This window comes from Solanum pennellii, chromosome 5 (genome assembly GCF_001406875.1).
Source record: "Solanum pennellii chromosome 5, SPENNV200".
NCBI classification, from domain to species: domain Eukaryota; kingdom Viridiplantae; phylum Streptophyta; class Magnoliopsida; order Solanales; family Solanaceae; genus Solanum; species Solanum pennellii.
In genome coordinates, this window is record NC_028641.1 from 61,074,125 (window position 1) to 61,087,375 (window position 13,251).

Here is a 13,251-nt window from a genome sequence, read left to right on the forward strand (position 1 = left end):
GACCTAGTTTCATGAATATTGTTATAATTGTTTTAAATTTTGTGTGATGGCCATGGGTAATGGCCTTGTGATATCGAATTGGGTGATTTGGCATTTGATTTAGGTGTGAAGGATGGAGTGGTGCTACGCTGCCCTATTTACTTTATTTTATATTTATTATACTTCCATTATATTGTGATATGTATGGTCCACTTATGTTGGCAGTATTATGTGCTTTCCTTGCAATTGATGTGGCCTTGTCGGCGTTACTTTAAGTAATGTGATGATCATGGCCTTATCGGCAAACTAATTGAAGAATTATGATAATTATGTGAAGTATGATAATATATATCTACATGATAAGTAATGTTAAAGTATATGTATTTTATTAATGTTATGTATGTGATCATGTTAGACTAGGAATGTGGCTTTATCGGTATAGTGTTAGGGTCGATGTATGTTATTCCTACATGACTTGACATGTATGAGTTAAAGTGAAGTATATTTTGTCTTGTCTTGGTTTACTTGTGTTCCTTGCTTGATATATGTATGAAATTTAATATGTGATGTCTTGACTTAGCATGCTAAAGCTTGTTAGTCTTGAATGTATGAATTACATGTGACCTTAAATGAGTTAAGAAGGTCTCTAATGTGAAACCTCGAACCTAGTGGTAATGTTATGAATGTTGATGTCGTTAGTTTTAATGGTATCCTTCAAAGTAAAGGAATGACAGAAAGGTTAATTGGATGTAACAGAATCATATTAATCCTTAGGAAAGACATGATGAGCTTCGTGTACCCATTGGGAGGTAGCCCTAGTGGACCTTTCAATGGTAGGGTAAATGTGATTGGGTTATGAACTTCATATGGAACCCATTTATATGAACCTAAAGTGTGAATTACTCTATGAGAACAAAGGCTAGCCCCGAGTGAGTATGGCAAGGGAAGTAGTTCTAGTTAAAGAATGAGACTATATTACAAAGCATGTCCTTCATATTCCTTTACCATTTGCCTACATAGGATGTGTCTAAGTTCTACATTTAGAAAGTTGAACACCTTCATCGGAGGTAAATTAGAACTTCGGATTCCATGTCTTGCTACCATGGTCTATGTCAGTTATTGTCGATTCTCCTCATATGGAATACCTACTAACATTAGAGATGTTCTATGAAGTTTAGGTGGTGGTATAGGATGCTATCTAGATATTGCACAATAGGCTTTGAAATTGTTCATTCGAGTTCCTAAGTCTTGTCCAAGATTATTATATGAATGTCCTTTATGTGTTGAATGTCTCTGATACGCTAAAATTACACTTCCCTAAAGAACTATAAGCGGTCGTTTCAAGTAAAGAACCCAACTGTTAATCGGGGTCGATCCCACAAGGAGAATGGTTTAGACTTCAATTAAATATAGGATTACTTCTATTTAGTCATGTAATTTCCGAAAACTAGTAATTTAAGGGGGGGGGGTTTGAAACAAAAGCATTGCAATTATGCAAAATAAAAAAATAGCAAGAGTGAATTATTGGTGTTGATTAAGTTGTGAGAGAAACTAGGGTGTACGCTATAACCCTAGCTATAACAATTCTTATCTAGTGTTTTGCATACAAAGCGATAAGTTATGTATCTCTAAATCCTTGGTCCAACATTTTGAGAATTTCACCCCGTACCTTGGTCCAACTACGTGTGTCTAAGTTACTAAACCTTACCTTTACTTCATATTAAGCATCATATTCGATGTGGCTTAGTTATTACTTCGCACCAATCGAAACTAGCCTATTAGATAGTAACCCACTAAATCTATGTCTATAATTATTTTCATATTAACTAAACCCTTGGTCCGGCAAGAAGCAGTAAGGAGAGTTCTAACACGTGCACTCGTTAAAAAGACATCTAAACGAATGAATTATTGATTCATGCAATAACCTATTTCAAAATTTATATTTAGCTAGGTTTATTTTGTTAATGACCCATGGTTCCCACAACCCTAGTTGTGGATTTAGTTACCCATTCATAGAAGAACACAATTCATAGTTTATAAATAATAAATCATGAACTTACTTTAACAAATTCAAAGAAAGTCTAGAAATTCAACTTGAAATCACACAATTATCTTAAAAATCAAATCTGTAAATTTGAATTAATACCCAAGTTGCAAAGACAAATCTCCAAGAACAAAACTATGAAACAAGTAATAGAATCCAACTACAAAAATGAGGTTTTAAACCCTATTTATAAAAAAAAAAAACAGAGTCCTAAACTAAAAGGAATTCAAATAAGGAAAAATTGTCCAAAATGCGACTTCATTCGACGACCCCCACAGACGGTTTGTTGATGATATGACAGACCGTCAACTGCCTCAGTAAGTCCATACTTACCATTTTTTCTCATCATTCACTTTGAATATTCTCAGATCCAATTGACGAACCCACAGCAAGGTCCATCGATTCACTTACGGTCCGTCAATGCTTATCATTGTTCAATTATTAGTTTTTCTTTAACATCGAATACTGGGACATTCTCTGATCAGATCGACATTTTGAAAGGTAAAGGTTGTTTCCTCTTGATCCTCCAATGCAATAGAGATGTACCCCGAAACTATCAAGAAAACAGTACCATCCTTTTCCTGCAGTCTATCTAACATCTGGTCCATGAAGGGCATAGGGAAATGGTCCTTCGCAGTCCATGCGTCCAACTTCTGGTAATCCACACTAACTCTCCATCAAGTCACCAGCCTCACTGGAACTAGTTCTTTCCTCTCATTGAGTATTACTGTCATTCCCCTCCTTTTTGGGCACACACTAAATGGGGCAATACCCAACTACTATTGGCAATCGGATATATAAATCCGACATCTAACCACTTAATAATGTTTTTATTACCTCTTGTATAGGTGGATTTAAACGTCCTAGTGCTCAATACATGGCTTATGATCGGGCATGAGTAGAATTTTGTGTGAACAAATACCGGGTGGGATCCCAATAATGTCCGCAATAGTCCACCAAATGGCCTGTTTGAACATCTTCAAAACATCCACCAAACACTTTACTTGTTGCACATTTAAATCTGATGTTATGATTACCGGCAAAGTGTAATCTCTAACCAAGAATACATACCTAAGATGAGGTAGTAGAGCCTTAAGATCTAATTTTGGATCCTCCGCAATCGATGGTCTCGCAGGTGGAGGCACGACCAGTAGCAAGGAATCGTCTCCAAGAATAATAGGCACCTCAAAATCCACCTCATAGTCAAGAATCACAAATTCGGCCGGAAAAATAAATGACTCCACCTTCACTAGCACATCATGGATTATCCCAATAGGACTCTTCACTATTCGATTGGCCATCAGTAACTACATTCCAGTGGGATTTGGGTCACCCAAACTATATTTCTTATAAATGGATAGAGGTATGAGATTTATTCTTGCACCAAGATCACATAGTGCTTTAGCAAATTTTAAAAACCGATGGTACATGGATTAGTGAAAGTAACACGATATTCCTTGTAGCAATAGCACTACAATGATGCATTCGATCATCATCCTCGACCGATCTATTCTTTGTAATCATATCCTTCATAAACTTGACATAATCGGGCATTTGATCTAGAGCTTCTACCAAATGGACATTGATGGAAGCTGTTTCAACATAGTAATAAAACGCCAGTATTTACTATTCTCAGTCTTCTTTAAAAATATTTGAGGGAATGGTGGTGGTGTTATAAGAATGGGGATCACTTTTTGCGGTACCTCTTCTTATTTCACCACTTTGTAGTCACCACTAGTTTCAACTACCTCTTTTTCTTTTCTCACCTCATCTTCTACTACAGACGACACAGGTGGATCAATGATTTGCTTACCCCCTCGAGTAGTGACTACCATGTAGTTTCCATTATTTTCGGATTTTTAGTAATATTGTTAGGAAGAGTGCCCGGTTGACATGGGTTCACAGTAGTAGACAATTGGGACATTTGCAACTGAAGATGCTTGATTGAGACTGCATGTGCATCCACCTTTTGCCCAATATTAGCCAAATCACCTATCAACTCCTTGGCGTGCTCGTCACTAGAATCAAAGCTTCTCATCATCTTTTGAAACATATATTCAAGTCGTGCCATACTACCTGCACCATTCCTAGGAGCAACTTCCCAATTTTGAGGAGGAATATAGGGCCCACTTCGATTGTTTCTATTACCCCGGTTGACATTGTTGTCCTGGTTCTAGTTTCCATCTCTAACATATGACCCTCTCTGTTGTAATTCCCATAGTTCCGACCTTGATTTCCATGGCATTGGCGCCAATTCTCGAGCCTTGGGTGTTCGGTCAAGAAACCCCCGTCTGATAATTCACTACATAAGAATAATCTTCATAATAGTATTCATACGCTAGTGGTGGTAGTTAGGTCAAGTAATCCACTGCATTTACTTTCTATGAACCTTCTAAACGAACTAATGAATGTAATGACTTAAGTTAAATAAGAAAGTATGTTAAATGACTAAGTACTTACTTAGAGTAGTTTAGGGTTGTTTATTTAAGTTATGGACATGATCTAAACTTAGGTAGTCTTCTGGATTAATTAGGTAGTTTTGAAGCGGTGAACCACGGACGTTATCTTCTTGATTTTGTTAAATAATTATATCATTTGGAATGAAAATGTCATATTATCTATATATTGATGTGTTGATGTCTTGTAGGTGTGTATGTGTTTTATTATAAGTATTCGTGAGAATCCTTTACGAATACCTAGAGAGGTGTATGGGAGGTCTCTCTTTGTGTTTCTTAAGTGAGACTTACGATAGGTTTTAGTGGGATAATTACATACTAGAAGATGTCTTGAATTAAAGGAAAGTAACTTCATTGTAACAGTGAAGTGAAACTACTGTAAAGTCGCTTCAAAAATGTGTTAATTACCTTAAATGTTATCTTATGTCTTTCTATGTTGTTAAATATTATTCTTATGATTTTTAAATGAAAAGATGAATATTTACAATAAATGTCCATTTTCATGATTTTCATGCGTTATGTCATACTTAGTACATGTGGTTGTAGTAATCCCTGCTTTTATCTATCTCTATAGTGGTTGGTAGGTTAGGAGAATTTACGAAGCAAGACTTGGATCGTACCATCATTTAAGTGAAGTCTAAGTATGTCCTCAATTAACTTGAGGGAAAATATGGATGTCTTTTATTTCAAAGTATTGTAATAAACTAAACAATTCTGTATTAGTATTGTGTGTGGGCAGTGTCCCAAAAGTATTCTTGTATCATAAGTTTGATAAGATTGATACTTAGTATTTTCAATGATTTTATATGAAATAGTTTGTAAAGACTATGAATTGTATTGTGAAAAGTTTGAATTCCACACTACTTTACATTATGTATATGCGATGAATGATATGTAAGGGCTTTTACAAGACCTCCGAGAGGTCATGTACGCCGTGTTGCAATCCGAGATTGACCCTGACTTCTACGGTGTGATTTCAGGATTTGACAATAACATTGAGCCCGATTAGCTACATCAGTTACTTCCCTGCCTAGTTGTATGTTACCTTTGCCCGCATGACCATTTCCATTTTCTCTACCTCCAAGTCCTCTCTAATTTCCTCATCTCCCAATATATGGAAGCCCTCGACCATTATTACCATTCCCTCCGACTACCATTACTCAGGATTGTTAGTGTGCTGAATTTAACACACGTTGATGGGGACTCTCTTTTTATGTCAAAGTTCTCCATAGTTATAGCAAATACAATAACAAAATGTCTGTAGAGGACGGCTTGGCGGACTCAATTGAACTGGCCATAGGTGTTGGCCTCCCCCATCCCCTAGGATGAGAACCTTGAAAATTTCCCAAATTATTGGTTATTTTTGCGAATGCCTTATCATGAGCGTCTCGCCTAGACCCCTGATCTTTCTTAACATATTCCGTCACTTCATTATATCTCTTTCATGCTGAAGTCATATGAATCGATAACATTTATAGCTTATAATTCAAACCTGTAATGAAAAACGAATTCTCTCCTCCTCCATAGTGACTAGATTCATAGCATATTTAGATAAAGCATGAAACATGGCTTCATATGTTTACATCTACATCCCACCTTCATCTATGGACAACGAGGAAGAAGTCACTAAAATTATGGAAATATCGACTATCAAAGATAGGGGAACCACCCAAACATTTCATGGGTTGTAATCAAAACAAAATAAGAGGACAGGACCTATATAGGCTGCAAATTAGTGGAAAATTTATAATACACAAAGCCATATCATTCGAAAAAGTCATGGTAATCACCAAGAAGCTTGGAAAGGTGATATAAGTGTAAAGTACATGATAAAACAAATGAAGGTTAACGAACATAAGTTGGCAGCCGATGTCCGAAACAATCAACTAGCGACTCAAAATTTTGAGAAGCAGTTTGGGCAGTTTGCTAGTGCTCAGAATCCCCGACAAGAAGAGGATTCGCTTGGAAATACTTATCCAAAGACAAAGTAGGTAAATGTCGTTAGTACTCATAGTGTCCATCCTTTGGAGGAGCTATTGCCAAAGACCAAATTTGTTGAAGAAAAAGAAAAGCAGTTAGATGAAACTGGACAAACGAAGCAAAGGGTAGATAAGAAACCAAAAGAAATATCATTTGGTACACTTATTGAATTACTTAAACAAGTACATGTTAACTTGCTTTTGATTGATGTGTTGCATGTCATTCCTAAATATGACAAAAATGTGAATGATGTGGCGTCCAATAAGAGTAGATTGGTGGAATAGGTAAAAGTGGCACACATTTAGGAGTGTAGTTCTTGAATTAAGAATAATGTCCCAACCAAGTTGAAAGATCCATGAAGTTTATGGTGTAAATAAAAATGAGTATGTGCATTAAGGAAAGAGGGTTCTACGATTTTGGCACAAGTATTAAATTGATCCGTACGTCAGTGTTTCTCAAGTTAGACTAGGAAGGCCCAAGTCCACGAACATAATGTTGCAACTAGTCGGCTGTTTGGTACCAAGGCCATATGGGGTTATTGAGGATGTCTTATTCTAACGGGAAACTGTGATTTTCCATGTAGACTTTTTAATCTTTGAAGTTGAGCATGATCCAGAGGTCCCATTAATTTTGCGATGCCAATTCTTAGCAACTGCTGGTGCGTTAATAGATGTGGATGTTGCTAGAGTTACAATAAGATCTCATGAGAAGGTAGAGATCTTTAATGTGTACATGGAAATCAAGTTGCACGCAATATTTGAGGATCTATCAGCAATTATAGTCATTGATGAGGAAACAAAAGCTAAATATGTTGAAGTTTAAGACCCATAAATGAAAGTGTTAATTGTGTAGTACATTGAGGGATACGCTAAAGCCCATGAGTTTTCTAGCATTTTACATGCCAAAAATGTTTTTATGCTTTGATAATTTCTTGATCCATTAAACAAAGTATTAGGACCACCTCGTAAGCAATTTGTTGAGGAATCACTGAAGTTGGAGTTAAAATCTGTACGGTCTCCCCTTAGGTATACATTATTAGGTGGTAATTAATTGGTACCTATAATCCATTCTTCTTAATTTTTGAAGTGCAGGTTGAGGCCTCTATGAAAATATTGATGAAGAGAAATAAGGCGATAGGGTGGATGATTTTTGAGATACATGGCATCAACCTAGATTTTATGCATGCACGTGATATTTAAGGAGGAGGGCCAACAGTCAAGTGTAAAACCATAGGGCATATTAAACCCACTGATGAAAGATGTTTTTCAAAATGAAGTTATTAGATGGGTAGATGAAAGTTTTGTATACCCAAATTAAGATAGCAAGTGCGCGAGCCCAGTTAAGTGTGTGCCAAAGAATGGAGGCATGACAGTGATCCCAAATGAAAAGAATGAGTTGATTCCAACCAGGACAGAGAAAGGATGGAGGATATATATGGATTACAAGTAATTAAATGAGTCCACCAGAACGGGTCTCTACCAACTTCCTTTTATTGATCAGATGATGGACAAGTTAGATGGTAAAGACTACTATTGTTTCCTGCGTGGCGATTAAGGATGCAACCAATTCGTGATTTCAACAGAGGACAACAAGAAAACTACTTCCAATTGTCTGTATAGCACATATGCCTTCAAGCAAATGTTATTTGAGTTATGCAATACCCCAACAACCTTCTAATGATTCATGATGGACATCTTTATTGATATGGATGAAGATAATGTGGATATATTCATGGATAACTTCTCAATCTTTTGGTAGTCTTTTGATAGGTATCTAGAAAACATGGACAAGGTGGTGGCTAGATGCGAGATAACTAAAGTCATCAAAAACCTGAAAAATGACATTTTATAGTGTAAGAATGGATTGTATTGGTCCAAAACCTGAAAAATGAAATACTAATCACCTCTCTAAACATGTAGCATGAAGAGCGCTATGGAGAGGGGTTGGAGAGGATATTCTCTATTTGACTCTCCATATATATAGAATTAAGAATAAAGTAGAGATGGGTTGAAGATGGTCTATATTTATTTAAATATAAGTACCTTTGAGAAATACATTGATTACTCCCAGGGAACTAATCTAAAATAGTAGAAGAATTTTCTAAGAGGCTAAAATTTATAATATACATCTCATGCTATAAGGGACATCATGAGTAAAAGTTGTCGAATGATCATATTTGCTTTCATCTAAGAAACATTAATGACCCTACAACCATAATATGTCAAGTTACATAACAAGAGTAGTATTAGGACAAAAAATATCTTGGTTTGCATCATCGATTGACGCAAATCAACTAGATAACATCACAATAATAGACAAAAAAACATGGAGATACAATTAGGTCCCAATGTGGCAATCTGATCCCCATTCACACACCACAAGCACAACTACACACATATAAACAAGATCATACATTTACATCATGATTTCATGGTACATCATTCACATTACTCATATACAACAAGTGTGATAAATATTGGACCATTCATATATATATAAGTATCACATGAAGCAAGAACATGCATAACCAACACAAACATAGAATCACAAACTTCGCCTATCTTAAAACAAGCTTTGAATCCATAACAAATATTATCATTCTCTTTCCACATTTGTTCTTCTTGTTATCGATCTACATACATTTAATCACATATGGAAATCAATAAACAATAACTAATTACATAAATTACTAACAATACTCACAACCTTTGATCATACCAATTATCTCTAATATGTTGATTAAGGTTGTATCCACCATAAAATCTATAAAGAAACCCTTACCATAAATATTGACCCATTCTATTATGTTTCGCGAATTAAAAAACGGATTTAGGGAATGAAAAGCTTAAACTTAGCCTCAAGAATTGAGAAAAATGAGATAGAATCTCCTAGGGATTTCTTTAGCTTTAAAAGTTGAAAATTGTCAAATAAGTCATTTAGGAGTTTTATTATTGAGTTAATTCGCGCATATCTCGCTACACCGGTGCTCATCCCACTGTAGAGGAGGCTCGATAAAGGCCTATCATCCCGCTACAATGACATTTTACTAACAGGACACTCCTCTCTATAACTTATGATTTTGACTCCCATCTCGTCAACCACAACAGACACCATCCCGCTATTGTGGAAATAATCCCTCTACACCGGTAATCAACCCGTTGTAGCGGCATAAACCCTAAAAGAACCCTCCCAAAAAAATTTTAATTCCCCCTTTTTACAACATACCTCTCACTTAATATGCTCAGAAAAATACCCTTTACACTAAGTTAGATTCTCGGAGCTTTACTCACTCAAATTCAAATTCATCCAAATGGTATGGTTTTATTAACAAGTTCTCTAACACCTCATGAAATCAAAAAATAGTTAAATCAGTAGATTAATACAATAATTTACTACACAACAATTACTATGATTTCCTCCAAATGTGGACAAGGTTGGGGAAAGCTTGAATGATACGAAAAGTTTTTACAGCGCCACTTTATCCCTCGTTGACATTTCTTTAATGATGGAACCTGACCATTACAGTAGATACTAATATACCCATCATTCATCCCCGAGTGAGATATTTAAGGTAAAGCAAGACAAGAAATAACAACGTAGAACCTGATTCGAACAAAAATGTGGGTTAATTCTCTCACATTTCCTTCTTGGTTACAAAAGTAGCTTACTAAACTGGACGACACTTCCATTAAAATTTCGTAGATTTAATATCCTTTTTCCTACACATATCCTCATCAGGATCAAGAATATTAACATGTTCCTCCTTATGTTGAGGTCTATCTAGCACGATTGTGTCCCGCTTAATGATTTAATCAATGTCACCATGATATCTCTTCAACATAGACACATGAAATACAGAATATATACAAGATGTATCTTGGGGTCGAGCTAATCTATACGCCACCGACCTTACACATTTGAGAACCTTTGAGGGACCAATGTACCTAGGTCTCAGTTTGTCCTTAACCAAATCTCATCACCCCCTTCATGGGTGATACCTTATGAAAAACATTTCACCTATATAAAACTTCATGCCTCTTACCTTATGAGCTTTATAATTTTTTTGTCTACTCTGAGTGGCTTGAAGTTTAGCTTGAATACGCCTCACTTTATCGTGAGCAGCGTTCACTACGTCAAACCCTGAGGTTTAACATCTCCAGCCTCAAACAAACATATGGGTGATCAACATCCCCTCCAATATAGCGCCTCAAATGGTGGCATGTGAATCCTAGAGTGATAGCTATTATTATAAGATAATTTGCATAAAATAAGAACTTGTCCCAATGCCTTCTAAAATCAATCACACGTTCCCCCAACATGTCTTCCAAAACATGGATAGTCATCTCGGATTGTCCATTCGTCTGTTGATGAAAGGTTGTACTAAAATTAAGTTGGGTTCACAATTCATCATGCAATATTCTCCAAAACATGGAGGTAAATTGGGTACGCCGATCAAAGATGATATAGAGAGGAACTCCATGCAGCCTCACTATCTCCTTCAATTATACCATAGCCAATTGTTCAGCATTATAACTTTTTCTTACCGGAAAAAATGGGCTGACTTAGTCAATCTATCAACCACAACCCAAATGGAACCATACATTCTCAAGGTCTTATGAATACCAACCACAAAATCCATGGTTGTTCTTTCCCTTTTTCATTCTTAAATAAGCATTCTTTGATGTAAACATGCAGTCCTTTGATTTTCGTAATTCACTTGTTGTCAATTTTAACACTTTGCCGCAAAGTCCTCTATGTCATTCTTAATGCTCGACAACCAATAAATTTTTTCAGATCTCTATACATCTTAGTCAACCCTGGACGAATAGAATATTGTGAACCATGACACTGCGCAAATAATTTTTCAATCAATCCTTAAACTTGTTGAACACAAATACAACTTTTCACTCTTATTGGACTATCTGCGTGAATATTGGTAGCTGTGCCTTACCATTCGCCACCTTCTCCTTGAGTTTTTTCAAATTTTTATCCTCAAGTTATTTTTCCATTATCTCCACAAATGAATGTGGCCTTAGCTAAAATGCTAGCTAGCAGCCCACCACTTTTGGAGATTCCCAATTACATGAATTTAGCCTCTAAGGCTTGGATTTTCGTGGCTAAAGTCGCTTGGCTAAACTCAAGTAAGATAAGATACACATACTTATAACTTTTATAGTCAAAGCGTACACCACAATATTAACCTTGCCCGAATGGTTACATTAGAATCCTTGAGAAACTCCCTCCATTTTCGTTATCTGAAGTTCATATCCTATTGGGTGAATACATGTTGCAGACTATGATGATTGGTAAACACTTCACACTTAATGCCATTTAGATAATGACGCCAAATCTTAAAAGCATACACTACTACTGCTAACTCCAAATCACTGGTTGGATAATTTCTCTCATATACCTTCAATTGGCGTAATGCATAGGCTATCACATTCTAATCATAAATTATCACCGTGCCCAACCCTGAATGAGAAGAATCGCAATTAAGTATGAAATCCTTCACTTCGACCGGTAATACTAAGATAGCTGCAGTACCCAAGAGAGTCTACACATTTTGAAAACCCTCCTAAAATTTTATAGTGCATTGAAATGGTATCTTCTTCTTAGTCAAATTAGTAAAGTGACTAGCAATAGACACAAAATTCTTCACCAATCGATGGTAGTAGCTAGCGAGTTCCACAAAGTATAACACCTCCAAAAATGACTTGGGTAAAACTAGGGCCTAATGTGTGTGACATGCAGTCTTCTAGTCCTAAGATGGTTTAAAATGATGTTTGAGTTTTTGTCTAAATATTTGTGTTAATTTAATGTCAAACGTCAAGGGACGACCACGACGTTCGACGACTAGTAACCTATGTACCTTATGTGTTTTCATGTGCTTATGTGTGTGCAATGAGTTTATGAGGTCCTTATATAGTTGATAATAATGTTTAAATTCACAATGTTGAGTTTTGTAAGGTTTGTAAGTCAAACATCCAAGAACGTTCGGTGACGTTGAAAGATAGCCATTTGACGTCATTGTGAGTTTGGATGTGGTTTAGCATATTGCATCGTTTGTCTGATTTTGTACTTGTTTGTAGGTGTTCCTAATACCTAGAGGTGGGTGTTTAGAGGTTTAACGTTCAGGCACGACTCCACCTAGGACCCATAAGGGTCCCTTGAAGGAGGACATCAGCTTGGATCTTAACACTATGGGGCATTGGCAATCGACTGCCCCAAACGACGACCAGTCGTCCAGACGATGACCCATCGATGGGTGGTGTCGATTGATTCAAGTACTCGGAAGGTTTAGGAGATGCAGAATCATAAATCTAATCCCATCGTTGGGGCGTTGTCTCACACACGGACCGTCGATTCTACGGCGTTGATGGTGCTGCAATTCACCATCTTATTGTTAAGACTTGGGGGTGGTTGGGAAATTTATCCCAAGACTTATAAAATAGGAGGACAGTTATTTTGTTTGTTTATGGGTATTTTAACAGTATATAAATCATCAAACTCTCCTTTAAACCCTAGCACCTAAATCAAAACCCATTGCCTCCCAAAGTTTCTCCAAAAACCTCCATGAGAGCTCAAGTTGAAGAAAGAGCTTGAAGATGGATCTTCAATGGGGTTCCTTATTCAATTATCATTATATTCTTATAATAAGGTATGGGAGTTCTGCAGCTATGCTTTCTATCACTTCATAGTCAATTCAAAAGATGATTTACAAAGATGAAAAAGTCTGATTTCTACTCTAAGTCTTGTGTTCTTGTATGAACCATTTTTAAACATTGAGAT